The 9,702-nt window shown below is 27.0% G+C and overlaps 1 long non-coding RNA gene across 1 annotated transcript in view; it reads left to right on the top strand.

Annotated features, from left to right (window-relative positions):
* The first annotated feature begins 8,903 nt into the window (after positions 1–8,903).
* The window catches only part of LOC136082132 (uncharacterized), a 1,201-nt gene continuing 402 nt past the window's right edge, over positions 8,904–9,702 (top strand). Inside the window, exons 1-2 of the long non-coding RNA XR_010639416.1 lie at positions 8,904–9,449; positions 9,524–9,702. The exon at positions 9,524–9,702 is cut by the window's right edge and continues 402 nt beyond it. This is a non-coding gene — a long non-coding RNA (uncharacterized LOC136082132). The remainder of the gene's footprint in view (positions 9,450–9,523) is intronic.

The raw sequence follows: 9,702 nt of genomic DNA, 5'->3' as shown, positions 1-9,702 counted from the left end.
TTCTTAAAATGTTATAACTTATTTCGAAATATATTTGATTTGATTTGATAACAATATCTGAAAAAAAAATGTATTGTAATGACCCACTACAATAACAATAAATATTGTATTGTAACTCGTCTTTTTAATACAATAGCAACTTATTGCTATTGTAACAAAAAAAATTATTGTAATGTCAAAATTTAATAAATTGTCGGGTATAGTGCAACCCCACGTAACTAGTATTGGATAATACCACGTATCTGACAAATGTAGCCAATTTGAGATTTTGTGGGCAATGCATGCAGAATCCTATTTGGCATCCGCCAATATTGAGCTTACTTTTATTTGACCTATAGAATGCAGTTTATTGCCGAAGAAAAATACTGCGTATCTGAGGCCAGTAAATGTCAGTACCACGTATGTGATCGGTTAACATCTCGAGCGTATCTGTAATGTTGTTGTTAATTTGAGGTGTTGTGAACTTTGGCTTAAAATTGAAAATATCAACACTACATCAGGTAAGTTTTGGTTTTATTATCTATTTACAAATGCGATAAAAAAACACTTTTTTTTGCTTGTTTACCATTTTTGTAAAACTCTTTTTACAAAAAAAAACTCGATTTTAAAAAAAGCTGCCTCATTAAGTTTTATCGCTTTTTTTTAGAAACCAAAAATGCTTTTTGGTTATTATCATGTTTTTATAAATTTCATGTTTTTATAATCATGTTTTTATAAATTTTTAATTATTATATAATTGCAGGACTATACCTCTTGTATAGGATTATTTTCCTACTTCAAAATTGTATATGATGGGAGTCTATCAATTTTTTTAATATTAGCATTTTAAATAAAATTAGCATTTTAAATAATTTTAAATAAAATTAGCATTTTAAAAAATTTTCAGTTTGAATTTTCATCTTGCTGTAATTAGCACGGTTTACCTTACAATATTCAGCCATCAGTAATGGCTGAATATTGTAAGGTGAACATTTTGTATGTTGGCCGGTTTATATAAATGCATTTCTTATTTAAAAATATCACCTAAATACATAAATCATTATGAATATTTTTACTATTTTTCTATAGCTAAGTTTTTTTAGATTAAAGATTAAAATGGAGAATAACAGAAAACTCTTGTCAAAAAGATAAAATACATCAAGTTATGACATTGAAAGCTTTTAAGAAAATGGCTGATAATTTACTACATGTTTTTGCGGAGTTTGTACGTACTGAAAACAATAGTTCACCAAGTGAATTACCAACTTTTGACATTTCAGTAGATGATTCTGCTGCTGATTCAAAAAACAATCCAATCTCCGAAAAAACAAATGTTGAACAGAAAGCTCTAATTCAATCAATAGACAGCAACAGCGATTTTTTTTATAAAAAAGAATCTTGGAACCTGAAATAGCAGTTGAATCTAGGAAAAGGAAACAAAAAGCAGAATAAGTGTCTTCAAAAAGATTTAGGAATAAGAATTTGAGAATGCTAGGTCATGAATACATAGGTTTTAAAAAGACTGGTGAGGAAAAATATTTACAAGACGCTGTAAGACCTGCGCGAAAACTTGCAGAGGCTTGTAAATCACACAAATGCTTACACAGAAATGTGTTTAACTGCAAAAAGTTTACAGAAAGTGTAAGACTAGATATTTTTAAAAAATTTTGGGAGATGAGCTGGATAGCCAAGAAAATTTTCGTTTTATCTTTAGTTGATAAAACATCGACAAAAAGAAAAACTACTGAAAGGGTTAATACAAGGTGAAGTATTACAAAATTTTATTATTTAAAATTAATTAACAACAAAATGAGAGTATGTTTAAAAAGATATTTAGGAACGTTGGGTATTAAAGAGAGGGCAGTTAGGTACTGGATAGGAGAAAAATAGAATAGGGATACAACAACAAAACGTAATGATACTGCATGGTATTGCCATTCATTGAAAGAGTTGGTGCAAATATTTTTAAGTGACATGCCAAAATTGCCTTCTCACTACTGCAGAAAGGAATGTAAAAAAATGTATTTAGAACCCATAATACAGTCTTAACGTGAGCTTTATCGTATCTATGTTAAAAATGTTACAAAAATAGACAGAAAGTGGCTTCCAGAAAACTATATAAAGAAGTTTTGAAAAATGAAAACATAGCTTTGTTTCAACCAAAGAAAGATGCATTCGATCTACGTTGTTCATATAAAACAGGAAATATTACAGAGCAAGAGTATCAACAACATGTATCACGGAAAAATTTAGCTAGAAAGGAAAAAGCTTTAGACGAAATAGCTGCAAAAAATGGAACAATTTACGTTATCACCGCCGATTTACAAGCAGTGAAACTATGTCCATACTTGACAACCAGTGCGTTGTATTTTAAAACAAAACTGGTGATTTATAATTTTACAATATGCAATCTAGGCACTAATAAAGTAGAGTGTTATTGGTTTGATGAAACAACAACTGATTTAAAGGCATCAACTTACGCATTTTTTTTTGTTGATTATTTAAATAAAATTATTGATAAATCCCCAAAGATGATGTAATTTTTACTGATGGATGTACATCACAAATAGAAATGCCATTCTTTCGAATGCACTTCTGCAATTGGCAATGCAAATAAAAGTAATCATCACACAAAAATATTTAGAAAAGAGTCATACTCAAATGGAGGTAGATTAAGTTCATTCGGTAATAGAAAGAAAGTTAAAACACCTTGAAATACTTTTACCTAGTCAATACTTTTAATTACCAGAGAAGCTAGACGCAATCCATTTCCATATGAGGTAGCAAAGGAAGACCATACATTTTTTAAAGATTATAGTATTAAAAGCTACCTTAAATATGATGCAATCTCCTGGAAAAGGTACTGGAGCAAAATGTGTGGTTGATATCAGAGCTCTAAAATACAATCCCAATGGTACAATAGATTTTAAACTATGTTACGATGAGAAATTTAAACAAATACCACAAAGACCAAAAAGAGTTCAACAAGTGATTCCACCATAACTCTTTACTGAAAGATTGCCAATCTCAAAATCAAAATATGATCATTTACAACAGTAAAAAAGCGTTATACCCAAGGATTGCCATAAATTTTATGACAACTTGCCTTACAAAAATGATTAATTTTCTTTTATTCTGTTAAACTATATCTACAATGACAGCTGTTAATTTTTGAGAAGTTGAAATAGTTCTTATACTTTTTTGATGTTTTTTATAATTTTAATGTTGATGAGTAACACTTTTTTTAATTTATAATCATAAAGATTTATTTATAAAGTCATAAAGATATATTTTAGTTAGATAACTGGAGACGTTCTTTTATTGTTACGAGTTTATTCCGTAATATTATTCCTAAACCTTGCTCTATTGTACTTAATAAGGTAATTAAAAAGGCTGTACAGGCTGAGTAAATTGTAAGATCAAAGCAAACTGTTATTGAAATATTTTTATACTATCAATGTCTATGTTTTGAAGAGGTTTCAGAATATATATATATATATTTTCTTTTTTAATTAAGCATGTATGATGTAAGGCTTTGAACGGATATTATAATTCATTTTATCATTTGATTATTATATATTTATTATATTGTAATAATATTACTAGTTTGATTTCAATACCGCATAACTTACTCTCTGGAGTACCATTATGATGAATTTGTGGCTAAATCAAATCCGCGTGAGTGTTCTAGCTACTGAATTTTAAACTAGAACAGCTAATAGCTATCATTGACATTACAAAGAACATTAATAAAACTCTCAATGTCAAAATGAGCCCAAAATCTGTTTTAACATAAAAAAAATACAGTTTTAACCTTCTACTGTAAAACTCTATCTACTACAGGTAGGGAGCACGACAAAATGTTTTAACAGTCCATTCTCCGAGATATTTGACCTTGAAATAGAGCACAACTAATATTTAGTTATTAATTCTATTTTTAATTTGTTTACTAATTATCACATGTCCTCGTGGCAAACTTTATATAGCTCTATAAAAGTGAGTTTGATCTGACCTGTACTTCTTTTACTGCTGAGGATAGACATAATAAATTACTACCATTTCTTCCACTTAGTTATTGTATTTGTTTCATAAAGTAACTCAACTTTTACATCTAGTTGCAAAGTTATACAAGAACTTTGTTACATAAATCAAGAACGATATTTAATTGGTTTTCTAAACTGCCCCATTTTTCAGAAATGATTGGTACGGTCTGATAGGTCTGATGAGTAATCTGAAAATAAATAAATTTTTTTGCAAAACATAAGTAGTTCACATTTTGAGACAATCAAATTGATAATTACCCAGGTCAATGGTTCCCTGATTCCATAACGCTGTAACTTATTACTCATTAGCGGTTAATTACATTGAAAAAAAAAAACTATTTTCATGCGCTTTATGTTTTAGTTAATCTAAACTATTTTCATGCGCGTTATGTTTTAGTTAATCAATTAGTTTAGACGTCATCTTCCAGTGAAACATTTCAATATCAGTTTAAACAAAATTATAAAAAAAAAAAAAAATCTCACTTCACAAAGTAAAAAGTTATTTAATTACAAGCATATGATAAATTATACATTTTTATGCTTTTGAATAAGTATTATTAATGTTATTTCAACATATATTATTCTATAAGCAGTTATATTATTGAACTATATATATATATATATAATATATATATATATATATATATATATATATATATATATATATATATATATATATGTATATATATATATATATATATATATATATATATATATATATATGTATATATATATATATGTATATATAACTATATATATATGTATATATATATATATATATATATATATATAAATAGAATAGAAGAGTTTACAGATAAACTTTAATGGATAATTTTATATTTGATAAACCAATAAAAATGATTGCAAAATATAAATTATCAATCATTATAATCTAAACAAAATAAACTCTCATTTTAATTAAAAAAATGAGTTAATGGTATCGGAAATGAGTTAATGGTATGGAAAGCTTCTTGATTATGTGAGAGATTTTTCCATTTAATGTGGAGTTCTTCACTTTTACTTTAAGTTTAGTTGCAGCGGTATCCAAAATCTTAAATATATTACAATTAGACGGGTTTTTACAATTAACGAATATAATAAAATGTTTATATACAAATGTCATCCATAAAGTACGTTCGCTCATAGGGGTAGGAAGAAGGTGTTGAAAATAAAAGTACGCAAAAAAGAAGCAGTAATTAAAAAAAATATTCTTAGTTAATGCTTGCTTTTCTTAATTATCACAACTAAGAAATACTTAATAACAACTAGATGTTTTCAAATAAAAAACTGGATGTTTTTGAATATAACGATAAATAACTTTTTAATGTTTTTAATTTTAATAAAACCAAGACCATCACTGTGAAATGACAGTTTTGGAGGGAGAAAGTGTACCTACCCATTAATTTTAATTACGATTTTTTTTTTAATTTCAAGTTTTGTTTAAAGTTTTGGATTGGCTTGCGATAGTTAAAATAATTGTTTTAACTTTCTCTAGCCTGGAGATGAATAATGTTTCTGTAGTCAAACACGTTGTTGTATCGCAATTAAAGTAGGTGAATAACTACCGCAATGAAGACACGTTTGTCGTCAATCTTATATAAATATGAAAATTCTTTTTTGATGAGAACATAGTTAATACCTCTTGAATAAGAAATTTCGCGTAACGATTTTGCGTCCTCGACTCAACTAATGTTGAATATTGGCAGGGTAATTTTTTAATAAATATGATTAACTATGAAGCTTGAGTAAATTAGAGACAATAAATTTTTGAAAAGTGTTTCACCTGTTTGAAAATTTTCGTTTCTGAACCTTAAGGTGACAGTGAAGTGTATTATTATGCAATCATTTCATAAAATATTATAAAAAAGACCTCTTAAAAGATTTGTGTAGTTGAGCGCTTTTGCCGGCAATCAGAAAACAAACTTATAAAATCAATAACCTGTCGAGAATTTTTAATTGGTACCTTTTAAGTATAGGTTATGTTTGAGGGCAGTGTGTTGAAAAATTGTAAGTAATCACTAATTAAAAAAAATCTTTATAGGATTCAAAATACCGTTTTAGTATAATTATGTGTAATATATTATAAACAAAATAATAATACAGCCTTTATTAATCAACTGTTCATTTAAGTTGTTAGTGATCTAAATCAAACGGTGATGTAATCCAATCAAGTATGTTTTTGACGACATCAATTTGATCAGAACTACTTTTTTTTATTGTTTATCAATAAGTATAATTGGTTTATTAGTCGTTTTTTTTCCTCAGAGGAAGAGTTGATAAAGTTTTCAAACACGCATTTGTGACACTTAACACTTGCTTTAGAAGCGTGACAAGTAAACATTCGAATATGGTCTATCATCAGCAGCTTGACGTACTTGTTCAATGCTACTCTTCTAAAATCATGACTTTGTCATGATTTTAGAAGATTAGCATTGAAAAGCATTTATATCAATTTGAAAAAAGCTTTTTTTCGTTTGGGTAATCAATTGTTTGCAGTTCTTGGCTCTCTGTTTGCTTTTGTATACTAACGAACTTAAATATCCATAGAATTCTTTAATTGGGCGACACTGAGGCAAGTTTGTTGAATTTTGGTTTTTTAGTACATATAGGATGTCTCAGCCTTCCAAGAAAAAGAGTTCTTTTTTGGCATAATGCGATAATCTTCATCGGGACAAACCACGTATTTATCATTCCGCAATGTTTGACTATAATTAAAAATTACTAAATGACGATTACGTGTTTCGGCGAATAAAGAATCATCGAATTATAGATAAATTGCAGATGACACTATAGTGTTGTCTGTAATTTCAGTGATAGCTTTTCCAAATTCCATTGTTTTATCTAAAATTTTTGCAGTAAGATAAAGTTAAATAATAGGGATAAAGTTAAATAATGAGGGATAATGATTGTTAAATAATGAGGGATAATGAAAGTTAAATAATGAGGAATAAAGAGGGATAAAGTTAAATAATACCAAATTTTATAAATGTGCATTTGTTTTTATTATAAATTTTAGAAAACCAATTTACAATGTCATTGGTATTTTTCCACTGTTGCAAGTTTTTTTAATGTTATTTATTTTGTCTAATTTATCTTAAATAACGTGCCCAACTTCACTTTTTGAAAGTACTAGTAGCCTAAAAGAGCATTTATTTTGAAAATTTGGTTTATGATCTTTTAGTATAATAAGTGCTTGCGCGGGTGCAACTGATTCAATTCTAGCTTCTAAATTATTTGTTTTGGCTATGCTTTCGCTTCTTAAGTTAAACGGATTGTTCAAGTTTTAAGGAGTTTTTGCGTAGTTATTAAAAATATTAAGGCTCAGTATTTTATGATGATTATCTAGAGTAATTTGGTATACGTTGCTTTTTTATCAGCTAAAGCTAAAATATTAGGGTTTGATTTTATATTAACTATGTCTAATTTGAGTTCTTTTTGTAAATCGTTGTTAATATTTCGAAATAATTTATTTTTATTTAATCATTTTTAAAGTTTTCTAAGTTAGGATTAAATAATGTGGCATTTTTTGTTTTGAATCCAAAATTTTCTTTTTGGTTATTTTCATTTATAGGATTTTTGTTAGCTTCAGATTCTATTAAAAAATGGGCTTTCCAAATAATTCTTTAAATAAAGTGTTTTATTTTTTCAATTAAAGAAATAATATAACTTTTTTTTGCCTGAAATTGAGATATTTTTTAAATAATAAACAAAATTGGTAGTTTCCATGGTGATGTGATGCAAAATATAATTAGGAGTGCTCAACAAGTTTGTAGAAGTACTAAGATAATTAATATATTAAGCTTGGAGGTTAATAGATTATTCGTGTAAGTATATTCTACAAACAGAGTGCTCAATGATCTTATAAAATGATAGACAAACATTTCCCTCCCTGTAACAAGTTGCACAATATATTTAACAGAAACACTATTAAAGTAAGCAAAAGGGTTGGAGTTAAATAATGTTTAAAACGTTTAAAAATGTTTTAAACATTGTATAGCTCTAACCCTTTAGCTTATTTTAATAGAGTTTCTGTTAAAAATTTTGTGCAACATATTAGAGGGAGGGAAATGTTTGTCTATTATTTTTTAAACGTTATCTTTTAAACATAAAAAATATCAAAAGAGACTGCTGTCAAAATATATTTAGCAACTTAAAAAAAAAATTATAAATTTTTAATTAAACTGGTCTATTCTAAAAACAGCGCCTGTCTATTCGCGGCTGTTTCACTCAATATAAAAACGAGCGTGACGTCATGAGTTTATCAAAAAAAAAAGTATTTCCGCATAAAAAGTATAAAAATTCACAAACTTTAAATTAATAGTATCTTTTTTATATAAATGCTTTTATCTTGCAATTAAAAAAATATAAAAGATCTATCTTTCCTTGTTAAATAAATATATACATTAATTGGTATAAAAATAAATATTGCCAAAATATTTTTAGAACCACTTTTCTGATTTTCGCATATTTTCCGGAAAACAGATTTGAGCCAACTAAGATTTCATAACATAGCTTTGTGCTTGATATTTGAAATTTGGAACACTTAACCCTAAATGTCCATTCTATCAGATTCCTGCGTCATCTTAGAGAATGTTCTACAAAAAGACTGTTTTTAAAGCATTTATATTTTTTAATTGATCGTTTTTAAATGCAAAACGCAACTTTTTTGATGGATGACGTAAGTTAATGAAATTTCAACCTTTTATGCAAATGAAAATAAAAAAATTATTTTACATGCCTTCAGCTATGTTATGAAATATGTTTTCAAAAATGTCATGTTTTACAACTAATCTTGTTAGTTTAAGGCGTACATTTGTGTTGACGTTTTTTTGCGATGACGTAACCTTTATACGTTACGTCCCAAACTATTTATTACGAATATTCTCCAAACAACTGTTTCGGCGAGTCAATTTTTGAAGTATAAAAGTAAACAAAGTTACGCGGAATTTTTCTCTTTGGATTATCAAACTAATATCAGATAAGTTGTTAAATCCACTTTTATCTTGTGCATATATTTGTTAATTAATATTATTTTATTTGTTTTTATTATATTTATTAATAAGTCAATACTATTTTGATAACAATGTATTCAACTGAGAGGGAATTTCTAAAACAACATATTGGATGGAAAAATGGTTGGGATATTTACAATATAAGATAAATTATATGAGATCTTTAATTTATATATAAGATAATTTTATTCTGTTCTAATATTTGTGTAATGTTAGTTTAAAATATTATTTTTTAATATATTGATTTTATATATTAGGTAGGTGGCCATTCTGTTCCTATCTTCAGAAGTTATTTATACCTATGCAATACCTTCGCTCAGGTTAAAGAATAGAATACTAGTCTTGCATCACATGTATGTAAAAAGCTAGCTTTTATATATTAACTTGTGATCAGAGCAACTGGTATGTTGGTTGGGTATGATCTTGTATGTTTGTGTATTTAATTTAAAAAATGTATTGTCCTTCATTATATGTAACGTTTTTTTATAGATATATTACATATCCATTTGATGTTTATCACCAGAAGTTAGTTCTACCTTTGCAGTACCTCTGCTCTACTTACCTCCTCGCTGGTTAAAGAATGGAATATAAATCTCATATCAAGTTGGTATTAAAATTTAGTTCAATAAATTAAGAATTTGTAAACGTTATCAAAATTTTGAGTGGAG

Source organism: Hydra vulgaris, chromosome 07 (genome assembly GCF_038396675.1).
Source record: "Hydra vulgaris chromosome 07, alternate assembly HydraT2T_AEP".
Taxonomy (NCBI): domain Eukaryota; kingdom Metazoa; phylum Cnidaria; class Hydrozoa; order Anthoathecata; family Hydridae; genus Hydra; species Hydra vulgaris.
Note: the sequence above shows the minus strand (reverse complement) of the source record. Positions and strands in the feature narration are given on the sequence as shown.